Source organism: Gossypium hirsutum, chromosome A02 (assembly GCF_007990345.1).
Source record: "Gossypium hirsutum isolate 1008001.06 chromosome A02, Gossypium_hirsutum_v2.1, whole genome shotgun sequence".
In the NCBI taxonomy this organism is placed as follows: Eukaryota; Viridiplantae; Streptophyta; class Magnoliopsida; order Malvales; family Malvaceae; genus Gossypium; species Gossypium hirsutum.
In genome coordinates, this window is record NC_053425.1 from 60,671,425 (window position 1) to 60,680,297 (window position 8,873).

An 8,873-nucleotide genomic window follows, 5' to 3' on the forward strand; every position below is an offset into this window, starting at 1 on the left:
TTCATCTAACAATACTTTTTCCCCAACTTTAATTTTGCTTTGTTTCATCCATATGTTCATTGTGGTGTCGCTTCGATTTTTCGCAGCTTTTAGTTTCTCATTGACAAGTGTTCGCCATTCATCTAGTTCATCGACCTGAAGTCTTCGTTCTTCATAGATGGGTCCTTTGTTGTTACTTGAACATGGCTCATGAATGCTCTTCGAACGTGTTTCCTGCAAAGAAGGTTGCACCACATGATTAGTATTAGTAGCATGATTTATACAACCACCCTCAATATTCGATGTGTTATTCAAATTACGATCTTAAGGAGTGATTGTTTCATCACCCACAGGAAGTGTGAGTTCACTTGTACCAACATCAATAATGGTTCTAGCAGTTGCTAAAAATGTTCGTCCTAAAATCAAAGGTATGTTACTATCCTCTTCCATATCTAGAACAACAAAGTCTATTGGGTATATAAATTTATCGATTTTAATATGAACATCTTCAATGATACCTCTAGGAAATCTAATGGTTTTATCATCCAATTGAATGCTCATCCTAGGTTGTTTGGGTTTCCCAAGACCTAGCTGTTTAAACATTTTATAAGGCATAACATTAATGCTCGCCCCTAAATCAGCCAATGCATTATTCACATTCAAACTACCAATTAAACAAGGAATCATAAAACTCCTTGGATCTTTCAACTTGTTGGGTTGCTTATTCTGTAGAACGGCTGAGCAAACTACATTCAACTCTACATGCGATGCCTCATCCAACTTTCGTTTATTTGCTAAAAGCTCCTTTAAAAATTTAATTGCATTTGGCATCTTCAAAAGAGCTTCAATAAACGGTAAGTTAATGTGTAATTTCTTTAATAGTTTAAGGAATTGACCAAATTGTTCGTCCGTGTGGTCTTTCCTTGTCGCATTGGGGTATGGTACACGAGGTTTGTACTATTTACTTACCGATTTCTGCTCACTGTGGTCCACCTCATCCTTAACTTTACTTACCACAATTCCTTGCCTTGATTCTGGTTCAAGTTCAACTAACCCTTCTTTTTCTCGAATGGTAATCGCATTGAGTTGTTCCCATGGGTTAGATTCAGTGTTACTTGGCAAGCTACCTTGTGGTCGTTCAAAAATCAATTTGGCAAGTTGGCCTATTTGATTTTCGAGCCCTTGGATCGACACTTATTGATTCTTAAGTGCTATTTCGATATTCTGAAAATGAGTATCTAACACCGAGATAAATTTCATTAGCATCTCCTCAAGGTTCGGCTTCTTTTCCTGCCGGTAAGGTGGTTGTTGAAAACCTGGGGGATGTTGTGGCGTTTGATTTCCTTGACCACCTCATAAGAAATTGGGATGGTTCCTCCAACCTGCGTTATAAGTGTTACTATATGGGTTATTTTGAGGTCTAGAATTATTGTTACCCATTTATTGAACTTGTTCCTCCTCAATGCTAGGGTTGAAGGATTGATATTCTGTGTGTACTCCTCCTCCATTTGAATCGTACCTCATCATGGGATGTACTTGAGTAGAACCACACAAACCGTCAATCTTTTTATTTAAAAGTTCTACCTGGTTAGACAGTATAGTAACCACATCAAGGTTGAAAACACCGACTACTTTTGTCAGCTTTGTTCTCATGACTTGCCACTGATAGTTATTCAGTGACATCTCTTCAATAAATTTGTAAGCCTCTTCAGGTGTTTTGTTATTCAAAGTTCCACCGGCGGCTGCGTTGATAAGTTGCCTTGTTAAGGGGTTCACATCGTTGTAAAACGTCTAAACCTGTAGCCATAGAGGTAACCCACGATGAGGGCACCTTCTCAATCGATCCTTGTATCTCTCCCATGTATCATAGAGTGTTTCTAGATCCATCTGCACAAAATAAGAGATATCATTCCTCAACTTAGCCATTTTAGCTGGCAGAAATATTTAAGTAAAAACTTTTCAGTCATTTGTTCCCAAGTAGTGATTGACCCTCGTGGTAACGAGTTCAACCACTATTTAGCCTTGTTCCTCAATGAAAAGGGAAATAACTGAAGGCGAATGGCATCATCAGAAACGCTATTATCTTAAATGTGTCGCAAAACTCCAGAAAATTTGCCAAATGAGTATTTGGATCCTCATCCTGCAAACCATCAAACTGAACAAACTGTTGTATCATTTGAATCATGTTAGGTTTTAGTTCAAAATTATTTGCAACAATAGTAGGTCTAACTATACTCGATTCGTCTCTTGTTAAAGTAGGTTTAGCATAATCATACATAGTATGAGGAGTAGGATTCTGACTTATTGGATCTACAACAGCCATAGGAGGAAGCTGATTATTTTGATTTTCAACCATCTCCTCGGTTGTATTATGGATATCTTCCTCTTGTCCTTCCTCTATGTTTCTTAGGTTTCGCCTTATTTCTCTTCGGTTTCTGCGAGCTGTGCTTTCAATCTCACTACCAAAAAGTAATAGTCCTGACGTGTTTCTTCTAGTCATAAACTACAAAAACCTGTCCAAAGAAAACAAAAGAAAATTCAGTAAAATTAACAAAACTAAAATAAAATTTAAACTGCAATAAAATAAATGGCTAAAGTAATAAAAATTAAGCGTTACTAATATTTTAGTTCCCCGGCAACGATACCAAAAACTTGATGTGATTTCTCGTGATAAGTTTTTAAATTTATGATTGATCGTACTTGAAAACTAACTATTATCACGATAAAGGCAAGCGCACCTATCGAACAGTAGTATAATTTATAGCAAGATCGGAATGTCGAACCCACAGGAACTAAAAGTACTAGTATTAACCTTCTTTTTATTATCTAGCCTAAAAATAAGAGGATTTGTTTTATCTAAACTAATTAACTAAACTAAGAATAGACAAGAAGTAATTGGGGAAATACTTTTGGGAAAACTGATTGATTTAGACAATACCCAAGGGAAATTCCACCTAGAGTTCATTTGTTACTTGACTCTGAATTAGACGATTTATTCATTTGATTTGATCCGTAAAAATCCCTAATTTATATTATTAGTTCTCTCAAGACTAACAATGTCTAACCCTAGGTTCATTAATTGAAATCTCTTTCTAATTAAAACCCCTAGTGTTGCATTAACTCAATCTATGGATTCCCTTATTAGGTTTGACCCTAATCCGGCAGATTTATGTTGCCCTATGTCTAGGGGTACAATCAACTCTGCTTAATTATGCTAGATCTACTCTTAGACAGGGACTTTTGCTCCTCTGAATAAACACATCAATACTTGAATCAATATCCTGGAATATTAAAGTAAGAATTAAGAACACATAATTAAGAACAAATCAAGTATTTATCATATAATTCAGAAAATAATAACAAGATCCGTCTTAGGTTTCATCCCCTTTAGGTATTTAGGGGATTTAGTTCATAAGTGTAAAAGAAAACATCTCAGAAGAATAATGATAGCAAAACATAACGAATCACCCTTGAAGGAAATTGAAGGGAGATCTTCAGTCTTGAAAGAGAATTCGGCTTCTGTGATGGATCAATCGACTTCTTCGAGTAATTCCTTGCCTTGTACTCTCTGTGTCCTTTCTAGGTACCTCCTAGGGTGTTTATATAAGCTTTAGAATGCTTTAAAACCCTCAAGAGTGGCCTTTTCCGAGTAGAACTAGACTTGGGCTCGACAGGGACACGCCCGTGTGAGGTGGCTTAGGCCGTGTTTAGAGTTTGCTAAAAAGACACGGCCGTGTGAACAACCCATGTGAGGATGCTCAGGCTGTGTTGATTTCCCATGTTGATCCATTTTCTTCGTTTTTGGTCCGTTTCTCGCTCTTTTTACTCTCCTATGCTCACCTAGGTATAAAACATGAAATTAAAGGATTAGGAGTATCGAATTCCACAAATCTGATGATAATTCATCCAAAAAAATGCTAAGCATGGGATAAAAATATGTATAAATTACGACTTATTAGCCCCTAAACTTTCACATAATTACAACTTAGTCCCTAGACTCTTAAAATGAAATGTGTTCATTTTCTTAGTTACCCAAGCCTAGCCGAACCTTTACTATGCTCATATCAGCCCATATTTTCCTTTATTTCACATTATTACTACCCACTTTTACACTTTTACAAACAAGTCCCCTTTTTAGGTGTTTTCACTAAAAATCACCTAGTAAAAGATGTTAATCATGCATCAAACATTCATATTCCTCCATTATGCATGTTACACATGGGTAAAAGTTCATACATGAACCCTAGCTCAAAATATAGCTAGAAATGGATAGATCATGCTTCAAACATCTCAAAAATACAAAGAACATTAAAAATGGGGCTAGGATTGACTTACAATCAAGCTTGAAATGTTGAACAAAACCTCAGCATTGGTGTCTTGAAAATTTTAGACAATGAGAGAAGAAGATGGACACCAATTTTGACTTATTTTCCCTTTTTATTCTTTTATTTACCAAATGACCAAAATGCCCTTAGGGTCTTTCTTTCAAATTTTTCCTATGCATGTCCATTTTTGTCCAAAATTATAGAAATTGGGAAAATTGCTAATTAGGACCCCCTAATTCATAATATAAAGCAACTTCATGCTTTGGTTACGTATGTCTATGTGGCACTTATGTGCAAGTTTTCTGCGTATCCAATCGTATTCCGAGCGTTCAACGGGTAATGTAATGGATGATGTGACAAAAGTCCTAAGGAGAACATTTTAAGGAAGTTATGATTATATGCTGTATTACAAGTTGGTACAGGTATGTACACTAAACTCACGAGTAATGCCTTAATATAAGTAAGTCAAAGGTTTTGAATGATGGATAAACTTATGTTTATTTTTATGATTATGTTTATTATGTCATCATATGATAGTTATGATGATATTGCACTAAAACAGTTTTTGGACAGTAGCAGTTGTGTGACTTTGAAAATCCACCAAAAATTGTGAAAATTGAATTAGAAACTAAATAAGATATGAGATTAAAGCTTATTTAGCCTAGTTTAACATAGAGGAAATGATGTAAATAAAAGAATTTCATGTTATGAGATATTTGAATTTTTGTGAGACAGGGTCAGAGTGATTTTGGTCTCCCCTATGTTAAACTTGGAAAATCATTAAAAATTGTAAAAGAATAATTATGGGTTAGAGCTGATTTTACTAAGTTCTTAATGAGTTTATTTTCAATAAAAATAGACGGGAACATCATCCGGATCTGGTACTAAGAGATAAATAAATTTTAGTAAAGAAAGGTTGAAGTTGTCAAACAGCAGAGCAGGGGTAACTTTGAAGAATAAACTATACTTATTGGCTGGACCAAAAATTATAGAAATTTAATGGTAAAAAGATATGTGAGTCTAATTTTAGGAAAAAGTTTTGGATCTTAATTTAAAGTTCTTCAACTCAAGTTATAAATAATTTAGTGACTATGACTTGAGTAGACAGCTTGACTGGAATATGAGCAAATAATGGAATTATGTGTAATTTCGATTGTGTTACCATGAGAACATGTTGTAAGAATTTGAAAAAGCACATTAATAAGTTGATTATTATTATTTTAGTACAGGCTTACTAAGATATAAAACTTACCCCTTTCCTTTCCATTTCTTTTAGTAATGTAGGTTAGCTCGAGGCTGGAGATTGTCGAACGTAACATCACACTATCAAATTATCAAGCTGGGGTATTAATAAATATCAAGTGTTTTCAAGTGAGTGGCATGTTTAGAGACTTAGTACTTCATGATATGTGTTTCATAATTTGGCCAACTGAGTTGGCTTATAATGATTCATTTGTATAGAGCCATGAGATATGGCTTATATTTGATCATTGCGTTGTAAACCTAGCTGATTTTGCTTGACTGTTCTAATGTCTTGGTGATGTGCATGTTGTGATGGCTTGATATTGATGGATGTATGATATGGCATGTATATTTGATGGATGAACTTTGATCAATAGATGTGACCATAATCTTAGTATAAAAGGGTAAATATAGAGTAAGTTAATAATGTTAATGAAGATGACAACGCCAAATGAATATGGTTTGGTAGGTCTAGACTTGATATAAAATGAGTATGAGAAACATAAGTATGATGACATGCAAATGGTATGTTTGTAACTTAATTGAGGATGTTTAATCTTTAATTAGATACCATGTTCTATGCCTTTGATGTTGTATAAGTGTGTAAGGGATTAAAGTTGACCAAGGCTTGGAAAATAGCCTAAGTATTGGCCACACGGACAAAGACACGGTTGTGTCTCAGCCGTGTGGAAGACATGGCCTAGCACACGGGCGTGTGTCTTGGCCGTGTGACCTTAAAATGTTGTTGATGTCATAAACAGAGAGTTACATGAGCTGAGGACACAGGCGTGTCTGAGCCACACGGGTGTGTTTGACCACACGGCCTACCTACATGGGCATGTGACTCTCCAAAACTAGAAAATTTTCTAAGTGTTGTAAAAAGTTTGTAAGTTTTCGATTTAGTCCTAAACCACCCCGATGTATGTTTTGGGCCTCGTAGGCCCATATAAGGGATGATATGCATTTGTTTGAATGTTTTTGAATTGGTTGAAATTTTATGGCCTAATTTTATGAAATTGTGTACGTTTAATTCCAGTAATGCCTCGTATGTTGGAACACCGGTGCCTCCAAGGCGCAGTGGAAAAATAAAATAATTAAAAACATTCCGGTGATCCAAACCATTGATCCATGTATAAGGAACATATCGGGGTAATAAAAGGTTTTGAAATTACCGAAAGTTTAATCTGAGTAGACAGTGACGCCTAGGCAACGGGAATCCTGAACCACTATTGAACCAAGTCGCAACCTTTCCGATGTCGGCCTCTACGTAGTCCACTCAGTTGACAATGAACGGTAGAAAAATCTCAAAAACTATTTCAGTGATTTTCATGCTTGACGGCTGCTAGACCCTTTTGCATAGTTTCGGGCTTATTTATATATTATCTCTTTAGGGTTTTTACCCTTGCCATATATAACACCCTTTTAATTGGTATATCTTTTTAATGAATATTAATTCATTAAAATTAATCTGAACATAATAGTCATCATTAAAATAAATATAATAATGTTTAACCGAAAATTATAATTACATTAATTATAATAAAGATTTCGGTAAACTATATTTATTTAAACTTATATACGAACCAAATTCATATACTAATGAGATTATGTTCTGATTATGTGTACAACATCCTTGTACGTATAGTATGTTCAACAATTTGATTGCCCAATTAAATTAATTCTATAATTAATTTAATTCATCTGACAATCAGAATACAATACTAAATGTAACACCCCAAACCCGGCCCAGACGTTATGGCCAGATCTGACGTGTCACATGGACTTACGACTTAGTATGCATTCGTTGGTTTAAGTGATTGGGGTGGTCTTTGTAAAAATAGCGGTTGAATGAAAAGCTGGTTTATCAATCTTTAGGCTATCCATTTGTTGTGCTTGTTGAGTCTTGGAAACGTTTATTAATTTTGAAAACCCGCGCAGCCTAACACTAGCAGTTTTGACATAGTATAAATATAATCAGGAAATAAAACCATAGCGGAAAAAGAAATTTAAATAGCGGCCTTATTACAACTTAAAACCCAAAATTAAATCAGAATATAAAAATAATAAAAATAAACTAACTTAGAAAAACCAACTTTGTAGATGATGTGGCCACTCCGAATCGCTCACGGCTCCAAGCCCACTATGGTTGGGGATTTCCTGCAGAGATGAAAATAAAGGGTGAGTTCGGTAAACTCAGTGTGTAACATAACCCAACCATAGCCCAAAACAGATCAAACCTCAGAGTCAGACTTATTTGGGCCTTGGCCCAGTACAAATATCAGGATGAAACCCATAGGCCCATAGCAGATACAGAACAAATATATCATGAATGCAGAAATCCCAGCCCAGAGCCATCCATAACACCGCCGTACCAGCCTTACACCATGTGGGGAGACTACTCGACCCACCCAACCACTACACACCACAAAAATTGCAGCGAGGCTGCCAGATATTGTGACGAAGTCACCAGATATAGATATTGTGGCTAGGCCACCAGAACAGATATATATATATGTGGCGAAGCCACCAGATTGCAGCGAGGCTGCCAGATATTGTGACGAAATCACCAGAACAGATATAAGTGGCGAGGCCACCAGACTGCAGCGAGGCTGCCAGAATGCTTCCTCCATCAATATAAACCTATGTCCCATGCAACAGAAATAATATGTCATGGCATACGTATACAGAAACAGAACATCATGCTTTTCAGAAAAAAATAACCCTAGGGGTAAAATCGTAATTTTGCATGCATAAGGGTATTTCAGTAATTATTGCCTATTGCTAAGGTTTCAAGCTCATTCTAATGTTTACGAAGTAATCAGAAGTGCTTACCTCTTCTTTTTACCAAAGTGGGCCCATTGGCCCATTGGCCCATTTTCGACCCATTGGCCCGTTTTCGGCCCATTAAGCCCAAAAATACCGTTGAGCACGGAAATGCACACTCTGCACTCTAATCATCCAAATGCACCATATTCATTAACAACTGTCTCACGAGCGCTCGCACGCTCGCGAGTTCACAAAATACCAACGTTTCGGTATTTCGGCTTTTACCGATTTAGTCTAAGGGAGGGTGTGTGTCATTTACACACCTGGTTGATGCGATTGATGACGATATCTCCCACGCGATAATCCTACAATCGATCACTAACACATTAGACTTACGAATTAACGATAACTAACATAAATCCACGTCACCTAACCCAATCATCATAGAAGTTATTCATTTATGCACGAGGGGCAAAATAGTCGTTTTACCCTCCAGGGGTAAATCGGTAGTCCTACCTTACAGGGGTATTTTAGTAATTCTACAACTTATCCACTTGGGTC

General features: G+C 36.2%; 1 non-coding gene across 1 annotated transcript; it reads left to right on the forward strand.

Moving 5' to 3' along the window:
- Positions 1-1,792: 1,792 nt before the first annotated feature.
- LOC121216826 (small nucleolar RNA R71) lies at positions 1,793-1,899 on the forward strand. Its single transcript, XR_005913037.1, has one exon. It is a non-coding gene; the product is annotated as a small nucleolar RNA R71 (small nucleolar RNA).
- The last annotated feature ends 6,974 nt before the right edge of the window (positions 1,900-8,873 follow it).